This window comes from Sciurus carolinensis (genome assembly GCF_902686445.1).
Source record: "Sciurus carolinensis chromosome 14 unlocalized genomic scaffold, mSciCar1.2 SUPER_4_x, whole genome shotgun sequence".
NCBI classification, from domain to species: domain Eukaryota; kingdom Metazoa; phylum Chordata; class Mammalia; order Rodentia; family Sciuridae; genus Sciurus; species Sciurus carolinensis.
Window position 1 is genome coordinate 1,727,799 of NW_025920103.1, and position 20,200 is coordinate 1,747,998.

Genomic DNA, 20,200 nt, shown 5'->3' on the forward strand with positions numbered 1-20,200 from the left:
TGTAGATGCTTTCTGCTTCCATGGTAGCTCTCTAACAAGCTTTGGCAAATGCCCGAAGAGGAAAAGTAGAGAAGGTATTCAGCTCACTTCTTTGCTTATTCCTTCTTTCTAGGATCTTAGCTCTTTAAATTTTTTAAAAAAATTCTTAACTTTTAAAATTTTTCTTAATTGCTCTGTGGTGCCTTTAAAAAGCTGGACATTTTGTTTTCTGATTGGAGGTGTTTTGGAAAGTGGTGTGTCTGGTACTAGCTGCTACCCCATCTTAGCCAGTGAGTCTCTTAACCTACCTCAACTTTTCTGTCTTCATCTGGAGCAGCTTAGATGGAAAGTTCAGTGAGACAATTTGACTGAAGACTTTGGCATAGCATGTCAGTGTGTGCTTCATTCTTTTTTGTGGCAGTGTTGTTTCATGTCAGTGTGAAAGCAAGGATTAATTTCCTACGTCACTTGCCCTATTGCCTATAGACAGAGACTTATTTACTGAAAACAGCCGAGTGGGCTAAATTTATATAGCAGAAATGTAATTACCTTCTTTTTTAGGTTAAGAAATAAATCAGAGGTGTTAAGGTTGATGTATTTTTACTGCTTTCTATCAAGTTCAGTTTTTACTGATTAAGGTATGTATATTTTTAGGGATTACAAATGAATCGCAATAGAGACATCACAGTATCCGCTGAGAATTTGGACTTATTATTCTAAGGTGTTTTTGTTTCTATTCCAGTGCTTACATAAATAAATTGACACACTACTTTTAAATTCCCTTAGTTTACTCATGTGTAAAATGGGAGCAGCTCCATCACCTATCTCAAAGGATTGTTAAAAGGATTAAATATTGTGTATAGTTCTGCATTGGTCCCTATACTGTACACTGGGTGGTTTAAACAGAAATTTATTATCTCTCACTCCTGGAGCCTGGAAAGTCCAGGATGGAGGGTGTGAACAATCTTTTGGTGAGGGCTGTCTACCTGGCTCGCAGATGGCTGCCTTCTTGCTCTTTGTTAACAAAGCCCTTCCACAGTCTTGGGCACAGGTGTTGGGGATCTCCTTCTTCCTCTTATAAGATCATCAATTCTGTTGGAGTACAGTGCCAGCCTCCTGACTTTATTTGCCCCTAAATACTTCCTTAGAGGCCCACATCCAGAGTCCCACTAGGGGCTGGGACTTTAGTATGTGAATTTCAGGGGAATGCCATTCAGTCCTTGGCAAACTGGGACAGATGCTTCCTGACTTAGAACAGGCTCCTTCCCAGTAAAACCATTGCATAGTAGAAAATCTGTAAAGTTGTAAGCCAGGAACCTTCTGTACATAAAAGTACTTAAAATAGTCACATAGTAATTAAATTAATTATGGTTGTGTGATTCTAAATATTTCCCCCTTTTTTTCTTTTCTAGGTGCTGACTTTGGATTGTTTTAGAACAGCAGGAATAGTTATTTCTACCCATCAGGACTGCTAAGTAAGAAGCTATAGAGAATCCTATGTAAATAAAGTGTGATCTCCTTTGCTGCCCCTTTACATGGGGAAACCCCTGTATTTCACCACATCCAGGAGTGTATATCCAGCACCATCATTATGAGTGTGATGAGTTTGTTTTCCATCACAAGTCCAGCCATGAAGAGACTTCTTGGGTGGAAACAGTGTGACGAAGAAGAAAAATGGTCAGAGAAGTCTGTTGCTGCATTGGTGAAAAAACTGAAGAAGAAGGGAGCCATGGAGTAGCTGGGTAAGGCCCTGAGCTGCCCCGGGCAGCCCAGTGACTGTGTCACCATCCCCCACCCGCTGGATTGCAGGCTGCAAGTCTCCAAACAGAAGGCACTGCCTCACGTCATATACTGCCATGTGTGGTGCTGGCCAGATCTTCAGAGCCACCATGAGCTGAAGCACCTGGAGTGTTGCAAGTTTCCTTTTGCTTCACACAGAAGGAAGTCTGCATCGATCCCTACAACTATAAGTGCATAGAAAGCCCTGGTGAGTGTGTCTTTCTGTGTTGATTGCTTTATGTGCCAAGCAGCAGATTCATAGTCTTTGAAACAACAGAATTTTTCTCCTTGGTTGTAATTCCAAAGTATTGAGGCAACTTGTGTGCATGTGTTTGTGTGAGAGAAAGACAATGTGAGCCCCTGTGTTAGTCCGCTAGCTCTCTCACTGAAACAAACACCTGAGATAATCAACTCATAAGGAGAGAAGGTTTATTTGGGCCACAGTTTAAGGAGTTTCAGTTCATGATCAGTTGGATTTCTTGATTTTGGACCTGTGGCAAGGCAGTGCATCATGTTGTGGCATGTGTGGCAGATCAAAGCTCCTCTCCAGTATGGAAGCTGGGGTTCCACTCTGCCCCTCAAGGGTATGCCCTCAAAGACTGGAAGACCTTCAGTAGGCCCACCTTTTAAAGGCCCCACCACCTGCCAATAATGCCACTCTGGGGAATAACCTTTTAACACCTGGCCTTTGGGGTGCATTTCAAATCCAAACCGTAGCAGCCCATGACTGTTCCATATGTTTTAACAGCTTAGAACTCTTTAATCAGCTCTGTTGGAAACAGGCTGTGAAAATTGTCATTGTAGTACCAGTACCACTAATTTTTAGTAAATGTTGCATTTCTGGATTTATTTTTTGTTTCACTGTGTTCTATATATTTCTGTAGACAGATGTAGCTATGAAATATATCACAAGAGGAGAAAATTAGGAAATAATATGCTGTTGTTTGCCATCAACATACATGAGGGAAGTACATCATGGTGGCAGTTGGGACTTACCAGTTTGTCTACAAGAACAGCAGTTATCATCATCTCTAGTGGAGGATATGAAGGAATTAGGCTGTGACATCATTTGTTACTATTATAAGATATTCCTAGCTTTTTCACATGTGTTCCTTTTTGGAGGTAAAGAATATCCAACTGACCTTCCATACCTGAGGATTCTACATTCATATATTGAACCAACTAGGGATTAAAAATATTCAGAAATAAATACATCTCTCCTGAACACGTATAGTTAATTTTCTTCCCATTGTTCTCTAAACAGTAGAGTATTACAACTATCTGCATAGCATTTGCATTGTATTAGGACTTATAAGAGATTCAGAGATGATTTACAGTGTGGAGGAGGATCTATGTAAGTTATATGCAAATCCTACACCATTTTTTATGAGGGACTTGAGCATCCACAGATTATAGATTCTAAGAAGAGTCCTGGCACCAGTTTCCCATGGACACATGACTATCTTTATTGTTTTATTTTATTTTTTAATGTTTTAAAAAATTTTACAGACTGTATTTTGAATAATTGTACACAAATGGGGTACTATTTTTAATTTCTCTGGTTGTACACAATGTATATGCACACCATTCAGGTAATCATACATATACATAGGGTAATACTGCCAGTTTCATTCTACTATCTTTCCTTCTCCTACCCCCTCCCCTACTCTCATTTCCCTCTTCACAATCCAAAGTGTCTCTATTCTTCTCTTACCCCACATCCTACCCCAATCCCCATTATATATCATCATCCACTTATCAGAGAAAATATTTGACCTTTGGATTTTTGGGATTGGCTTATTTCACTTTGCATGATATTCTCCAACTCCATCCATTTACCTGCAAATGCCATAATTTTATTCTTCTTTATGCCTGAGTAATATTCCATTGTGTATATATACATAGTTTCTTTATGCATACATCCATTGAAGGGTATCTAGATTGGTTCCATAATCTAGCTATTGTGAATTGAGCTACTATAAACATTGATGTGGCTGAATTACTGTAGTATGCTGATTTTAAGTACTTTGGGTATTAACCTAGGGGTGGGATAACTGGGTCAAATGCTGGGTCCTTTGCAGGTTTTCTGAGGAATCTCCATACTGCTTTCTAGAGTATCTGCCCCAATTTGCAACTCCATCAGCATGGATGAGTGTGCCTTTTTCCCCACATCCACGCCAATACCTATCATTGCTTATGTTCATGGTAATAGTCATTCTAATTGAAATGAGATGAACTATTAGGGTGTTTTTGATTTGCATTTATCTAATTGCTAGAGAGGTTGGACACTTTTTCATATATTTGTTGATCACTTATATATCTTCGTCTGTGAAGTTTCTGCCCAGTTCCTTAGCCCATTAACTGATTGGGTTGTTGTTTTTTTGGTATAATGCTTTTTAAGTTCTTTATAAATTTTGGAGATTAGTGTTCTGTTTGAAGTGTGTGTGGAAAAAGATGTCCTCTATTCACATTATTAATTGTTTCCTTTGCTGAGAAAAAGCCTTTACTTTGAATCAATCCCATTTAGCAATTCTTGCTTTCATTTCTTATGCTCTGGGGGTCTTGTTCCTAAGCCAACATGAAGAAGATTCAGGTCTACTGTTTGTTCTATTTGGTGAAAGGTCTCCAGTCTAATACCTAGGTCCTTGATCCATTTTGAGTTGAGTTTTGCGCAGGGTGAGAGAGAGAGGGGTTTAATTTCATTTTACTGCATAGGAATTTTTACACCATTTGTTGAAGAGTCTATCTTTCCTTCATTGTAAGTTTTTGGCACCTTTGTCTAGTATGAGATAATTGTATTTATGTGGGTTTGTCTCTGTGTCTTCTATTTTGTACCACTGGTCTGCTTGTCTGTTTCAGTGCCATTACCATGCTGTTTTTGTTAATATTGCTCTGTATTGCAATTTGTGTATTGTGATACCTCCTGCATCACTCTTCCTGCTGAGGATTGCTTTGGATATTCTGGGTCTCTTATTTTCCAGATGAATTTCATGATTGCTTTCTCTATTTCTATGATGTACATCATTGGCATTTTAATTGGAATTAAATTTAATCTGTATAGCATGTTTGGTAGTATGGCCATTTTGACAATGTTAATTCTGCCTATCCAAGAACATGATCGATCTTTCCATCTTTCAAGGTTTTATTTAATTTCTTTCTTTAGAGTTCTGTAATTTTTATTATAGAGGTCTCTCACCTCTTTTGTTAGATTGATTCCAAATTATTTCATTTTATTTAAGGCTATTGCGATTGGAGTGGTTTTCTTAATTTCTCTTTCAGAGGATTCCTCAACTTTTGAATAGATTTATGCATGCATTAGATTTATGCATGTTGATTTTATATCCTGCTACATTGCTGAATTCATTAGTTCTAGAAGTTTTCTGGTGGGGTGTTTTGGATCCTCTAGATATAGAATCTTGTCATCAGCAAATAGTGATAGCTTGAGTTCTTCTTTTCCTATTCATATCCTTTTAATTTCTTTGGTCTGTCTGACTCGCTAGTGTTTCAAAGGCAGTGTTGATTAGAAATGGTGAAAGAGGGCATCTCTGCTTTGTTCCAGTTTTTAGAGGGAATGCTTTCAGTTTTTCTCCATTTAGAATGATGTTGGCTGTGGGCTAAGGATAGATAGCCTTTACAATGTTGAGGTATGTTCCTACTGTCCTTACTTTTTCTAGTTTTTTGAGGATAAGAGGTGTGTATTTTACTACAGAGACTTTTTCTGTACATAATGAAATAATCATATGATTCTTAATTTTAAGTCTGTTGATGTAATGAATTTACATTTATTAATTTCTGAGTGTTGATCCAACCTTGCATCCCCAGATGAACCCTACTTGGTCATCATACACTATCTTCTTAATATGTTTATGAATGCAATTTGCCAAAATTTTGATAAGGGTTTTTGCATCTATGTTCATCAGAGATATTGTTCTGAAATTTTCTTTCCTTGGTGGGTCTTTGTCTGGTTTTGGTGTCAGGGTTATACTAGCTTCATAGAAAGAATTTGGAAGGGTTCCCTGCTTTTCTATTCCATGGAATATTTTGAAGAATATTGATATTATTTCTTCTTTGAAGTTCTTGTAAAATTCAGCTGAGAATCCATCTGGCCCCATACTTTTCTTGGTTCATAGGCTTTTGGTGACTTCTTCTATTGCATTGCTTGAAATTGATCCACTAAAATTGTGTATGTCCTCCTGACTGAGTTTGGGAGGATCATGTGTCTCTAGAAATTTGTTGATGTCTTTGAGATTTTCCATTTTGTTGGAGTACAGATTTTCAAAATAGCTTCTAATTCTGTGATGCATTTCAGTGCTGTCTATCATGATATTTCCTTTTTCATCTTGAATTTTAGTAATTTTGAGTTTTTGCTCCTCATTAGTGTGGCTAAGGATTTATACCAATTTTGTTCACTTTTTCAAAACCTACTTTTGGTTTTGTCAAGTTTTTGAATTGTTTCTTTGTTTCAGTTTCATTGATTTTAGCTCTGATTTTAATTATTTCTTGTCTTGTACTACTTTTGGTGTTTTTGTTTTCTTTTTCTAGGGTTTTGAGATGTAATGTTATATCATTTATTTGTTGACTTTTTATTCTTTTATTGAATGTGCTCCATGCAAAGAATTTTCCGCTTAGTACTGGTTTCGTAGTGTCCCAGAGATTTTGATATGTTGTTTTGTTGTTCTTGTTTACCTCTAAGAATTTTTTATCTCCTCCCTGATGTCTTCTGTTATCCATGCTTCATTCAGTAGCGTATTTTGTCTCTAGTTATTGGAGTAGTTTCTTTTTTTCATTATGTCATTGATATCTAATTTCTTTCCATTATGATCTGATAGAATACAAGGTAGTATCTCTGTTTTTTTGCATTTACTAAGGGCTGCTTAGTAGCATAATATATGGTCTATTTTAGAGAAGGATCCATGTGCTACTGAGAAGAAAGTGTTTTCGCTCATTGTTGGATGGAACATTCTTTTATGTCTGCTAAGTCTAAATTATTAATTGTGTTATTGTGTTCTATGGTTTCTTTGTCTAGTCTTTGTTTGGAAGATATATCCAGTGGTGAGAGTGATGTGTTAAAGTCACCTAGGATTATTGTGTTGTGGTCTATTTGGTTCCTGGAATTGAGAAGGATTTGATTGACTTACATTGATACTCTGTTGTTTGGAGCATAATATGATTGTTATGTCTTGCTGTTTACAGTTCCCTTAAGCAGTAAGAAATGTCCTTCTTTATCCCTCTGACTGACTTTGGCTTGAAGTCTACCTTATGTGATTCAAGGATAGACACCTCTACTTTTTTACTGATTCCATGTGCATGGTATATTTTTCCCCATCCTTTTTCACCTTTTGCCTTCAGTTGTCTTTTTCTATGTGGTGAGTCTCTTGAGGGTGGCATATTGCCAGGTCTTTTTATTAATCCAATCTGCCATTCTGTGTCTTTTGATTATTGAGTTTAGGCCATTAATATTCAGGGTTATTATTGAGATATGATTTATATTCTTCATTAATTTGGCTTATTTTTGGTTTTGAACTTAACTTGGTTTCTTCTTTGATTAGCATTTCCTTTAGGGTAGTTCTCCCTTTGCTGACTTTCATTGTTGTTCTTCATTTCCACCCCATGGAATATGTTGCTGAGAATGTTCTGAGTGCAGGCTTTCTATTTATAAATTTTTTTAACTTTTTTGTTTTTCATGGAAGTATTTTATTTTGTCATTAAATCTGAAGTTTAGTTTTTCTGGGTAAAAGATTCATGGTTGACATTCATGTTCTTTCAGAGCTTGAAATATGTTTTTTTCCAGGCTCTTCTAGCTTTTAGGGTCTGGGCTGAACAATCTGCTGATATCTGTATTTGTTTCCTCCTATATGTAAACTGGTGCATTTCTCTTGCAGCCTTTAAAATTCTATCTTTATTTTGGATGTTAGGCATTTTCATTATACTGCATCTTGGTGTGGATCTGTTGTAATTTTGTACATTTGGTGTTCTGTAAGCCTCTTGTGTATTTTTCATTTCATTCTTCAGGTTTGGTAAATTTTCTGATATTATTTCATTGAATAGGTTATTTATTTCTTTGGTTCATATCTCTATGCCTTCCTCAATTCCAAAAATTTTTAAATTTGAACTTTTCATGATATTCCATAATTCATGGAGGTTCTGTTCATAATTTCTTACCATTGTCTCTGTTTGGTCAACTTTATTTTCAAGATTAAATATTTTTTCTTCATTGTCTGAGGTTCTTTCTTCCAAGTGATCTAGTCTGTTGGTGATGCTTTCTATTGGGTTTTTAATTTGGTTCATTGTTTCCTTCTTTCAAGGTTTTTTTTTTTTTTCAGAATCTCTATCTCTTTGTTGAAATGATCTTTTGCTTCCTGCATTTGCTGTTTTAACTGTTTATTGGAGCTTGCATTTGCTCTTTTATCTCAAACTTTGCTTTACAGATGACTTTAATTATGTACATTCTGAATGCCTTTCTCTGACATTTCTTCTACTATGCTCTCATTGAATTCTATTAATATAGCATCTAGGTTTGTTTGGGGCACTTTCTTCCCTTGTTTCTTCATGTTGTTCATGTCCCTTCCCTCTAGTAGTTCAGATCTTAGGTATTGCAGTTTCCCCGCTATAGGCTTATAGTGACCCTGCAAGTTTCCAATATCTCACCTGACAGTAAGCTTGCAGTCTCCAGCAGGTATCTCAGGATGGGAGCTTCCCCACCTAAAGATGGTGGCTTATGCTTTGGGGATAATTCAAGATGGCTGTAGCAGCTTCTGAATGCATTGGTAGATGGGTGCAGATTCTGTGTGGGGTGCGGGTGGGCCAGGGTAAGATTAAGTGAATGACTGAGTGTGCAGCTATTGGGGGGCCTGGTTTTTACTGTGGAATGAGGGACACACACAGAAAGGAAGGAGGGCAAGAGATGACCCATGAACTAGGTGGTGGCATCCATATGTATCATAACCTTAATAATACATACTTAGAAATGCACACATGTGTTTTTGTTCTCATTCATATGGAAATCTGTGGATATGTGTCTAAACACATATGGTTTCTGATGTATGTGGCTGGAAGGGCCAAGAAACAGACATAAAAGTAGCAACAGTGCATCTCTGACCCTGACTGTAACCTCCAGTGCTGTTTCACAAAGAACTGGGGCTCCTTGGAGAAATGGCCAGCTCCCAGCCTGAAGCATCTGATTATAGCAGAAACTAAAGAACGCTTGTGGGGCAAATCACAGGAGCCAACTTGAAAAGGCTTCTTCTACCACACAACTCTTGGTGCGAGCACAAAACACAGTCATCCCTTGTCATTTCTTGTTCAGGATCCTTGAGGGTACTGAAACCCATGGGTGCTCAGTTCTCTTGTTGTTGTGTTTGTTTATAACTTGCACAGTCCTCCTGTATACTTTAAATCAAATGCAGCTTAATGCTATGAAAGTAGATAGTATGCTGGACTGCTCAAGAAATCATGACAAGAAAGGAAAGTCTGTACATGTTCAGTATAGGCAGTTTTTTTTAAAGGTCTATCTGTGAATTCAGAACCTACAGATACCTAGGGCCAATGTGCTGAGATACACTAGTGAATTTTAAACCACTCAAAAACAATACTGACATGTGTCCTTGCCAATAATAAATAGATGAGCTAATGACTTAGAAGTCTGGTTGGTGTAGAGTAAGAGCTAGAGTTGGAGAAATAGCAGTTGGCAAGCATTCTAGTGCGAGTCAAGCAAGAATCCTCAATGAAGCCTAAATATAAAGGGAAATTTTATGAGAATTAGGATATTTGCATGGTCTTCCAAGTGTCTCCCCACAAACTTCTCAAAGACACTAGAAGGCAGTGATTGCACAGTGGAAAAATTGAGTAATTTGTATTTGTAATACAAATTAATTGAGTAATTAATTGAGTAATTTGTAATTGATCCCCCATCTTTGCTGGGAGATGAAAATTGTCATCAGCAGTGAAGACAAGAGATACCACATAACTCTAGATGTGATTCCCTGACAAGGCCATAGCATTAGGCAAGGCCAGCTGATAATGCAAACCTAGGCCCTTCTGCAGGAACATCAGGGAAACCCCCAGTGATGAGCACTCTATATTTAAAAGAGTAAGGAGAGTAAAGTTTTATGCTCCCAAAATATTTGTGGGAAAAAAAACAAGGAAATTATAGAAATGTTCCAGATTAAAAGTACTTAAAAGACATGACAGCTGTATATAATACCTGTTAGTAGACATGATCCTGTACTGGACAGGGGGAATTTATTTTAAATGACAGTATTGAAAATAGCAGACAAAACTGAAATAAGAAAGGCAGGTGAAAGTATCATATCATTGTCTAATTCATTGGCATTGCTAACAATTATATGAAGCTATCTTGCTTGGGAAATACATATTTAAGTACTTAAGGGTAAAGGACCATGACACAATATTTCAGAAAGACAATATACACATATGAGGATACCTGCTGTCTCTCCATCTGCTTGTAGGTGAAGGAATCCTGTGTCAGTGTGTGGTGGGGAGGGAGGTGCTGACGATAAAGGAAAGGGAGCAGAGTTTAATGATGGATTAGTCCGGGTGATGGTTATACAGTTGTTTTATTTTTTTCTTTGATATTTTTCAGACTTCTCTATAAATTTGAAATTGTTTTTAGAGCTAAAGGTTTAAATGAATGATCTGTGAAATTTAAAACAGTGAACCAGATAGATTATTTAATGGATATTTAAAAGGCTTTTGAGACAAAGCTTTAACATTCTAGAGGCAGGGGGAACCCAGAAATCCTTAAATAGGAACTGATACATATTTCCTTAAAATGATTAAAATGGGGAAAAAAATCCCTAAACACTTTTAATGATGAAATGTTTGAAGTTAGGTTTATAACATACATAGTTAACTTTGTATGGTCTTTAAACCTTGTGATTATTTTTAAACACATTCTGCATTTGGGATGGAAGGACTTACTTTTCATTAAATTCTAAGGTGACTATTCCATCAAAGTAGTAAAAAGCCATAGTACAATTTCCTCTTAGAAAATTTGGAAGAAAATAAGAATTCTGGGAATGCCATTACTTAAAGTTCCAGAAGCCCTGAGTAATGTGCTCAGAATTTCAGAAGCTAGAAGTCAGCCAAGATTTTCATGACTTGCAGATGATATGATTGATTTAGATAACATTCATGAGGTACACTCTTGAAATGAAATTGTTAGGCAAAAAGCTCTTGATATGTTTTGTCAAATGATTTCCAGAAAGCCTGTATTAATTCACAGTCCTGCCAAAAGCACACTATCCTTCTCCATCACCTGTGCCCATATCATAGATGAGCACTGTGTCTGTTCACAGGAAACTGTTTACCTAGAAGCCCATGGAGAATCTGTTTTTTGAATTGTTAGATTCCCTTAATCTGGCAATATCTCTTTAAAAAGTATAAGGGAGGAGAAAGTCCCAGTCCTGCTAGCAACAGAAAAAAATAAATTTCTTGAAAATAATCTAAACTGTACTGAGAAGTATATAAAGACAGTAAAGCTTTACTGAGAGAGAATGAAAATTTAAATAAACAGGCAGTATATGTTCCTTAAGGGGAAGGCTTAATATTGTGAAAACATTTTAGAGTATTTTCTTTCCTACCTTAATTTGTAGTTTAAAGCAAATTAAGCTACAATGTGATGTTTTCTGAGATTTGGATAATGTGTTCTGAATATTACCTGGAAAAATAAAAGATGAGAGTAGGTAGCTAAAAGATTTAATGGAAAACAAATTGTTGATGCCAGGGTTAATAAAATGTTACAAAACAATGAGTAAATCATAAACAAAACAGGAGAATAAACTCAGACTGCATAAAAAATTTAAGGTTGTTGAGAAGCATATCAAATCAAGAGATTCTTCTAACAGTCCTCAGTAACACAGTCAGCTGTTGGGAAGTGGAGGATACTGACCTTGTATCATATGTGCAAATGGATTACTGAGTATTTTTCAAAGGCAAACAATTAAAAAGCTAGAAGAAAATGTATTTGGTCAAAGAGGTAAACAACTTTTTCTAGGCATAAAAAGCAATATAAGAGATTTGAAAAGTATTTCAAACTTCCTTAGGGTAAAAAAATATATCATGAGGCAAATTAAAAGACAAAAAATTAAAAGGGAATTAAGATATAAATTATTAACTTCCTACCTCTATAGGCACAGCTCTTTAAAAAATAATAAGAAAGCTAGAACCACAGTAGGATAAATAGGTAAGAACATGGACAGTGAGTTCAGGGGAGAAGCACAGAGGGCCACATATCCAGCCTCCCATAGATTAAAACATTTACACCATGTTTTGCTTTTAATGATAATCCATTTTACATGCCTGTGGCCTTATTGGGAGCAGGTTGTTCATATTATAGTATCAAAACTTGATAAAATTGCTACCTGGTGGTCTTGCATATTAAGATGTTGTCCATATTGTAACATGTAAAAATGATAAAATAGATGACCTGTGGACTTCAGTACTCATTTGAAATCCACCTTGTAGCATTGAAAACTAATAAGGAAACTGCTGTGTCACCCTCAATACTGACATGGTATCCATATCGTAGCTTTAAAAACTGAAATTGGGGCAACCTTGTGGCCTTTTACATGAAAAAGAAAATCCATGTGGCATTCCCTGTGGTCATTAGTTATTAATGTCACTTGTATTTGTGCAGATTATATATATATCATATATAGTGTGGCCTTTAATGTTAATATGTTAACCATGTGGTGCTTTTGTTACTACTGATCATTCCCTGCAGGCTTTAGTAATAATCTAATATTCACATAGAGCTTCAATTCTCATATACTAACTGCTCTGTGGCATTAATGCTACTAGGACATCTGTATTTGAAAACTGAAATTGATGTTACAACTCCCTGGGACTTTCCAAATTAGTAAATTCTCCTCCTAATGGTATTTAAACAAATATCACAGATGCACTGTGTCCTTCAGTACCGACCAGATACCCATTTCATAGCATCTATACCTGATAAAATAACTGCCTTTTGGACTTTACAGCTGCAAAGAAACCCAAATTATAGCATGAAAAAGTGATAAAATCAATACATTTGGGCATTTAACATTGCTATGTTGTCCATGTTGTACTATCAAACCTTGAACAAATAGCTTCCCTGTGTCCTTTCATTTATATTTTCTTTGACTAGAACTGCACCTCACAAATATGATACATCCAGTAATTTTATAGGAATAATTAACTCACATTTAGGTTGGAATAGAATAATTGTATTGAAAAATGGTATAGGTATTAGAGTAATTTTTATTAATACTGAAATGATATCAGTTTAATAGATGAAATATTGAGATACTATTTTAAAGTATTACATAAATCAGCAAAATCATTCAGACCAAAGGTAAGAAAAGCCTCACAATGTGGAACTCACAATTTGAGAACCAAGTTGTCTGCTGTCTTCAGTGTCCCAGGAGACATGGGGCATGATCATGGCATTTCACTGCTTATAATTAACAATTTTATAAGCAAAATATGCATAGTTTCTCAGCACCTTAACTCACACGTTAGGTACACAGTGACATGTCACTCTCCTGTGTAGAACTTAAAGTGCTGACAGATATGCTGCTCATGACATCTTCATGGGGTAAATGAAGATTGCATATTCTTAACTTTGTGAATGGAACACTGGGACATGGAATATGCAGTAGAAATCATAACCAGGCAGAGTTCAAATATCCTTCCATGTCTCACTCCATGTTCAGAATACTCTGCCGCCTTGGACTGTGACCCTTCTTGTTAATGTGCACTGTCTCTGTGGGTACCTTCAGGCAATGACCCTGTGTTTTGGAAATTCTGACACTCACACTCACGATGATTTCATTGGATTTTGAATTACTTCCCCTCCTCTCTCCAGGACAAGCTTGGGTGGAGCAAGTTAATTTCAAGTTCCAATCACTATACGTCACTTCTCCCAGAGTCACAGTATTGAAAAAACAGAAGATTGGAAAAGTGCCATTTTATTATGCTAGTTTTGATCTTCATATCTTCAGTAAACATCCCCTTGAACAAACAGACCAAGGAAAGAAAGCTCCACCATTTCCTGAATGTAAGTTTCAAATTTAAATTCTAACACTATTCCCCCAAATGCATCGTGTGTGTGTGTGTGTGTGTGTGTGTGTGTGTGTGTGTGTTGTGTGTTGAGGGGGCTGCTCAAATATATACTATACTACTTAAACATGACAGGAAAATATATATATTGTGCAGCAAAATAAAATAAATTTATCAGTGTTACAGATTTTATACTGCAGTTACACTGTGTGGTGCATAGTTAATGAATGAATTATTCCACAGTTACTCAGCCATTGTTTCATCCAAATATAGTCATTCTAAATCAACATTTAATTCACATTTATCTAGGATTATGTTTAGTATATTGTAAAATGCAATGGTTATTTTAATACATTTTTTTATTCATGTTGAAATGATGGAAATCTAACAGATAAAATATTGAAATGTCATTCAAAATATTACTTAGGTCAGCAAAAGCATTCAGGTTGAAGATGGGGGTGGGGTGGGTGAAAAGTGTAAGAGATTCAATTCAGGAATCAAGATTTATTTAGAGGAAAAAAGTACATGTTGCTATCTGACATAAATATAAGAATTAATATAAAAGCAATTTAAATGAATTTTAGTACTCCTTAGTTCTGTCATGTCCATCTGGAAGACATAACATGTAGAACTTGGTGTTACTAGTTACCTATTTCTTCAGGTTGTTTAGAGTTCCTGAATATTCTAATAAAAAGGTCAGAAAATAAATATTGAGAGCAAACACAGAAAATGTTTTCTGCATTATATAGCTTAACTTCCATTAAGGAAGAAACTAAATAATTACCCTGGAGTCCTTCAGAGACCATGAATTTTTTACCATGATACATACCCATGAAATCCCTCAGTTCTCACACCAAGACTTAGTGCTGAGTGTCTGCTTCACCATGTCAGGTTGGTCCACACTTTTATAGAACAGGTTGCTTGAAACCTGGAAGTTAGTTCAGAGGCAGAGCACTTGCCTAGCATGTTCAAAGCCCTTTGTCTGACCCCAGTACCATAATTAGGTTTAAACTAGCAGTAGATAAACAGACTTGAAGGACTTTACCAAAAGTATTTAACCTATTCTTGCCAAAAGAAATACGTCCAAGTCAAATTAAATAACCAATGACAACTTGTTAGAGTCAGGGAAGAAAATGTTGTCCACCATGTTTCATATCTGTCTATACAATTTTATAGATACATAATTTTCTTATTTATGCGCATGATGTATATACAAACACGTTTAATTCACAGAGTCATTTAATAAGAACATTCTATATACTCACATAATATGGATATTGGTTTTAAAAATGACAAAGCATTCAAAGAAATTTTCACTTTCTTGTAATCAGAAATAACATTTGGTAATATTTTAATTTTTTCTTATGAAAAATAATTGAATATTTAAATTAAGAAACAATGAATCAAAATAAATAAATTTAAAAAAAGAAATACTTAATGAAAAATAAATAGGTAAGACACTTTTATATCACCTCTCATTAAATCTTGGGTTTTTCTCCCATAGCCTTAAGTGATAGTTAGAAAAACCCAACAGTGATGAGAAATCTGTGCCATTCTGTCTCTCAGTAATGCCTAGCTACTCACAACGGAAACATAAAATAGAATTCAGTCTTGATGACTAAATCGCCTTCCTGTTCACCCTGAGAACATCTCCTCCCTCTCCTTGGCTTATCTCGCTCTCCCTGAATATGCAAAATGCCAGCCCATAAAAGACTTCACTCTCTATTGAGTTTCTTCTGTTTGTCTGAAGAACACTTTCTACTTGTTCAAGTATAGGACAAACCTTTGTGTCAAAAAATAAAAATGCAGTTAGGTATCTAAGTATACATTGCTTTGTGAAAGCAAGTATTGAAAGGATACATTTTTCTGTACTGGAACTATGGGCCCTATACATGCATAATTTTTAGGTATACAGCCTTAAACTCTGCAGTTCCTGATGGGTTTTGCTTGTAGGGTTTTGAGCTACATTTTTTGCTGCAAATGTTGCCAGTGCTTCTGCCCCATAAAATTAGTTGTGGAATTTGTATCATAAGAAGTGTCAATAGAAAAAGTACTAAGAGAATACACATTCTTTCCTAGCAACCATATCATTTAATCTGTGAACCTCCATGAAAACCCATCTGAATAACCTTCATTTAACATACCAATGGATAATGGTGTGTGGGTTAATTTGTTCTTCACATAATTTAATGCAAGAAGTCACAACTTTAAGACAGTAACATGGAAGGAAGGAGATTGTCCCCTAGGCTTGCAGGAGGAAGGGGTGACAGACAGATTGGACAAATACACCAGGCTCTGATGGGAGTGGGGTGATGTCCTCACTTCAGGTATCTACTGAGCACCTACTGTGCTCAGTTGGCCTGGTCTGGCTGCTGTCCTGCAGACCCCCCATCTGCACCCCCCGGTAGCCCTGGGACATGAGGAGATGGCAGGAGCACAGTGCCATGGGGGTCAGGGTGGGGTGCCTCACCAGGTCTGCTCTGGGCCTTCAGATCCTGCCCCAGGAGGAAGACTATGACTTTGACATTGAGGAGAACAAGACCATGGTGGTGAAATCAGTCCAGAGGTGCTCGCTGGCTGAGGTGAGGCCTCCCAGCTCTTGGCAGGGGCTATGTGCAGGTGGGAGGGGGCAGCTTGGCAGGTCTGGGGACACTGGTCCTGCTTCTCTTGCGTCCACTTGAGGAAACTGGACCCAGGACCCCTGCAGGTACTGGGGAGTGGGGGCATGCCCCCCCCCATTCAGTGCACTCCTGTGTGGCACACCGGCACCCTCTGCTGGCTCTGCGCAGAGGCACCGGGAACGCTTACATTCTGAGTCAGATTTCCAAAGAGCTTCGATGATAAAAAACCCAAATAGCGGGCGGCTCGAGCAGGAGGAGTTCCTTGTTGTGCCCTGGGCAGGGCTGGAGGAGCGCTGGGTGGGAGGCAGGACTCAGCCCAGGCTCACAGCTTCTCCTGGGCTGGAGGTGGGGCTGCACCTGCCATGCCAGGAGCTCCCGTGAGAGGGGCAGTCACCAGGTGACCACCCCATTGGATGCCAAGCTTGGCTCTGCTGGGCAGGCCACCCACTGCAGCTGATGTCCAGAACCTGGGCCTTCAGTGCTTCCCACAGGGGAGCTGCCATGGCCTGCAGGGCTGCCCCTGTCCTAAGGAACACAGGAAGGGTCCTTTACTGTGGAAAGCGTGGTTAATAACCACATGCCCGTCTGCCCTGTTGTTCCCAAGATGGCTGGCCTGCTGGAAGGCAGGAAGATGTACTCCAACAACAAGGACCTGGTGTTGCTGTGGCCCTTCTCTATGGTGGAGTCCCTCCTGAACCAGTGCTTTTGCTCCCACCACCCCTGCGCATCCTGGTGGCCACCAAGGCCAAAGAGTGAGTATCCCCTGCCCCTGCTGGCATTCTGAGGAGGTGCTGTGCTGGGGTGCTGGTGGGGCAGGAGCTGGTGGCCCTGTGGGTGGCCTGTCCCTGCAGCCACCATGGGACGTAAACTGACTGTACCGAGGGGCCTTCAGGCCCTGGGCATGTGGCCCTGTTGGTGTGGACACAGTTCCTACCCTTTGTGGGCCTCCAGTCAAGTTGGGGGACAGGGCTGGGGCAAAAGTACACAGGTAGGGGCATGAGATCCCATGCTGGGGTGACTAGTGCACTGTGGACAGACCGAGCTGGGAGTGGACTGGGCTGTGTAGATAGGGTGGACACAGAGAGGCGGACAGGAACTGGGGCTTCTTTTGGGGATTCTGGGGGAGGAGGTTCCAGGCAGAGGTGCCTAGGCCTGCAGTGGGGCCGTCCCTAGCATGTTTGAGGACCAGCAAGGAAGCTGAGGGGTGCAACCAAGTGATGGGGTGAGGAAACCAGCCATGCAGTGGGGCCCACCTGTGGCTCTGAGCCCTCTGGAGAGCAGCTGGAGATTCTGGGGTCCAGTGGCTGCAGGTGGTGCAGGTCGGGGTTCAGAGCGAGTTCTCTACTTTCTAATCGCACACCTGGTGTCCAAGTTTCCCTTTTATTCCAGGCAGTGTTCCCCCGGTGGGAACGTAGGCATTTTGAATGTGGTTATTTCAGTTGACGGTGAGCTGGTTCAGGAAGTCAGGTCCCTGTGTTTTTGGCTGTTCCAGTGGCAGAGGACACCAGGCGCAACCTTCTCTTCAAAGTTCTGAAGCACTGGGGCTGGGGCACAGGCTTACCGGGTGGCTTCATCAAGCAGGCAGGAACAGGAGGAATGAAGGCAGAACTGGGACACAGCCTGGGCAGGGGCATCCCAGACAGAGGACACCTGCCACCCATCCTGGCAGGTACAGCCCTTCCTGCCATGTTGAGGAGCAGGCCTCAGTGTGGCTGTGACTGAGAGATCCAGTCCCTTGCTAGGGGCACTGCTGGGTGTTTCTCTGAGGACAGCACCAAGCTAAACTGGACCGCTTCTCACTCTGCCTCTTCCACAGTGAGTCAGCACCTGCTGGTGGGGTGCTGTGCTGGCCACTGGGGGCTCCTGGGATGGGGAGTGGTGCAGGCAGCCTGGTAGAATTTTGGGGCTCTTGGCCCCAGGATTGGTGGTGTGGACTCTGATCAACTGCATTTCTCCTCCTGTGGTAGTGGCAAGCCTGGGCCGAGTTTCCCAGAAGCCTCAGAGGCGGGGCCCCCAGGTAGCCCTGGGTTGTGGGAAGTGTGCTGCTTTCCTTATGCCTTACCTGTCCCTGGTGCCTGCTGCAGGACCATCAAAGTCCCCAACCACCCCGAGGCCCTGTGCTTCCAGATCTGGGGAGCCGCCCCACCCTGTGTCTATGCCATGGGGAGAGGTGAGTGAGAACCCTGCTGACTGGCAGTGACCCTGGGGACAGGCTGTCTGAATCATATGAGCTCTGAGTGGCCCGGACCCTTACAGCCTGGCTCAGCCCCTGTGGTCTCAGGGACCCTCTGCCTTGGAGAGGAAACTGAGCAGGTCCGCGGTGCTGGGCTAGCATTGTACACACAGGCCTCTTCTAAAGTTTCAACATTAATTGTCACTTTTGAGGTCATACTTATGCTTCTAGAATCTGTTTGCTAAGAAAGTACAAATAGTGACAGACGGCTCCTGAAAAGTCAATGACATTTTGAAGGGGTCATTTACCTTTAAAGCATTGGTTCTTGACTGGGGGTGATTTGCCTCCTCCTCATGACATCTGGCAGGACTGGGGAGGATTGCCATTAGATCTGGGGCAGACCAGAATGCTGCTGGCATCCCATAGTGCCCAGGGTGACCCTCCAACCCTGATGGCGCTAGTGCAGGGGGGAGGTCTGCCCTGGAGCAGCAGCCACTTTTGTGATCTGCGATAGTGCGAGTGGGTGTCAGTCAGCTTTGCACCTGCTGTGACAAAACACTCAGAGCCATCGACTTATAGAAGGAAAGGTTGGCTGGGCATGGCACACACCTGTGATCCCAGCCCCTTAGGAGGCTGAGACGGGAGGATCACAGATGTAAGGCCAGCTTGGCAGCTTGGTGAGACCCTGTCTCACAATAGAAAGGGCTGACAGGTTTCCACATAAGGAAAGCAGCATGCATCCCACAACCCAGGGCAACCTGGGGGCCCCACCTCTGAGGCTTCTGGGAAACTCTGCCCAGGCTTGCCACAAAAGAAAGGAAACACCTCTTTGTGTTTCCACCCCCTCTGAGAAAGCACCCAGCTGGGTTCACGCCTTTGGGGGACAGTCTGAGTCCTGGCCTTGCAGTGGATGGACCAGCCAAGCATAGCAAGGCCGCTGGTGTTTCCCGAGCCCTTGCTGAGAGCCGCTTGCTGCTGAACCTTTTCCCGTGCCAACTCCCCGGATCCCTCAGGAACCCTATGAGTGGTTGTGTCAATGTCCCATCTCAGAGACGAGGACCTGGAGCCCAGGATGTTGAGTAGTGCTGAATGAAGGACGGTGGAGAGCAGGGTGTGACCCAGTCCCAAAGCCAGGCTGCCCTTGTTTCCTCGCCCGCCCAGGCAGAGACTGCATGTCATGTCAACCCCGAGGCCCCGGGGGCAGGGGCTGGTGCTCATGAACTGTGGGAGGGAGGATGTGCTCCTGGCGACTGGCAGCACTGGCTCGAGTCCCAGCTTCTGACTCTGAGACCTTGGGTGCTACTGTGCCTCCCTGAGTCCTTGCTTCCTTTGCCACATGGGCTGACCCTGGTCCAGGACCACAAGGTCGTGCAGGACCTTGAAGGAGACAAAGCTCTAGTGACTTGAGCCTGGGTGCAGAGCCGGATGCCCCTGCCATGTGACCTTGGCTAGCTGTTGCTCCCTGTTGAGCAACAAGGTCCGATGTATCTCCTCAGGGCCCGCCTGAAGAGAATACCAGCGAGCAGGATGATGAGTGTCATCGGCAATGGAAACACACCAGAACTGGGAGGTCTGTCAGCTCACG

At 40.5% G+C, this 20,200-nt stretch overlaps 1 pseudogene; it reads left to right on the plus strand.

The window, feature by feature from the left end:
- LOC124973075 (phosphatidylinositol 3,4,5-trisphosphate-dependent Rac exchanger 1 protein-like) overlaps positions 1 to 20,200 on the plus strand; it is an 86,451-nt pseudogene that overhangs the window by 46,380 nt on the left and 19,871 nt on the right.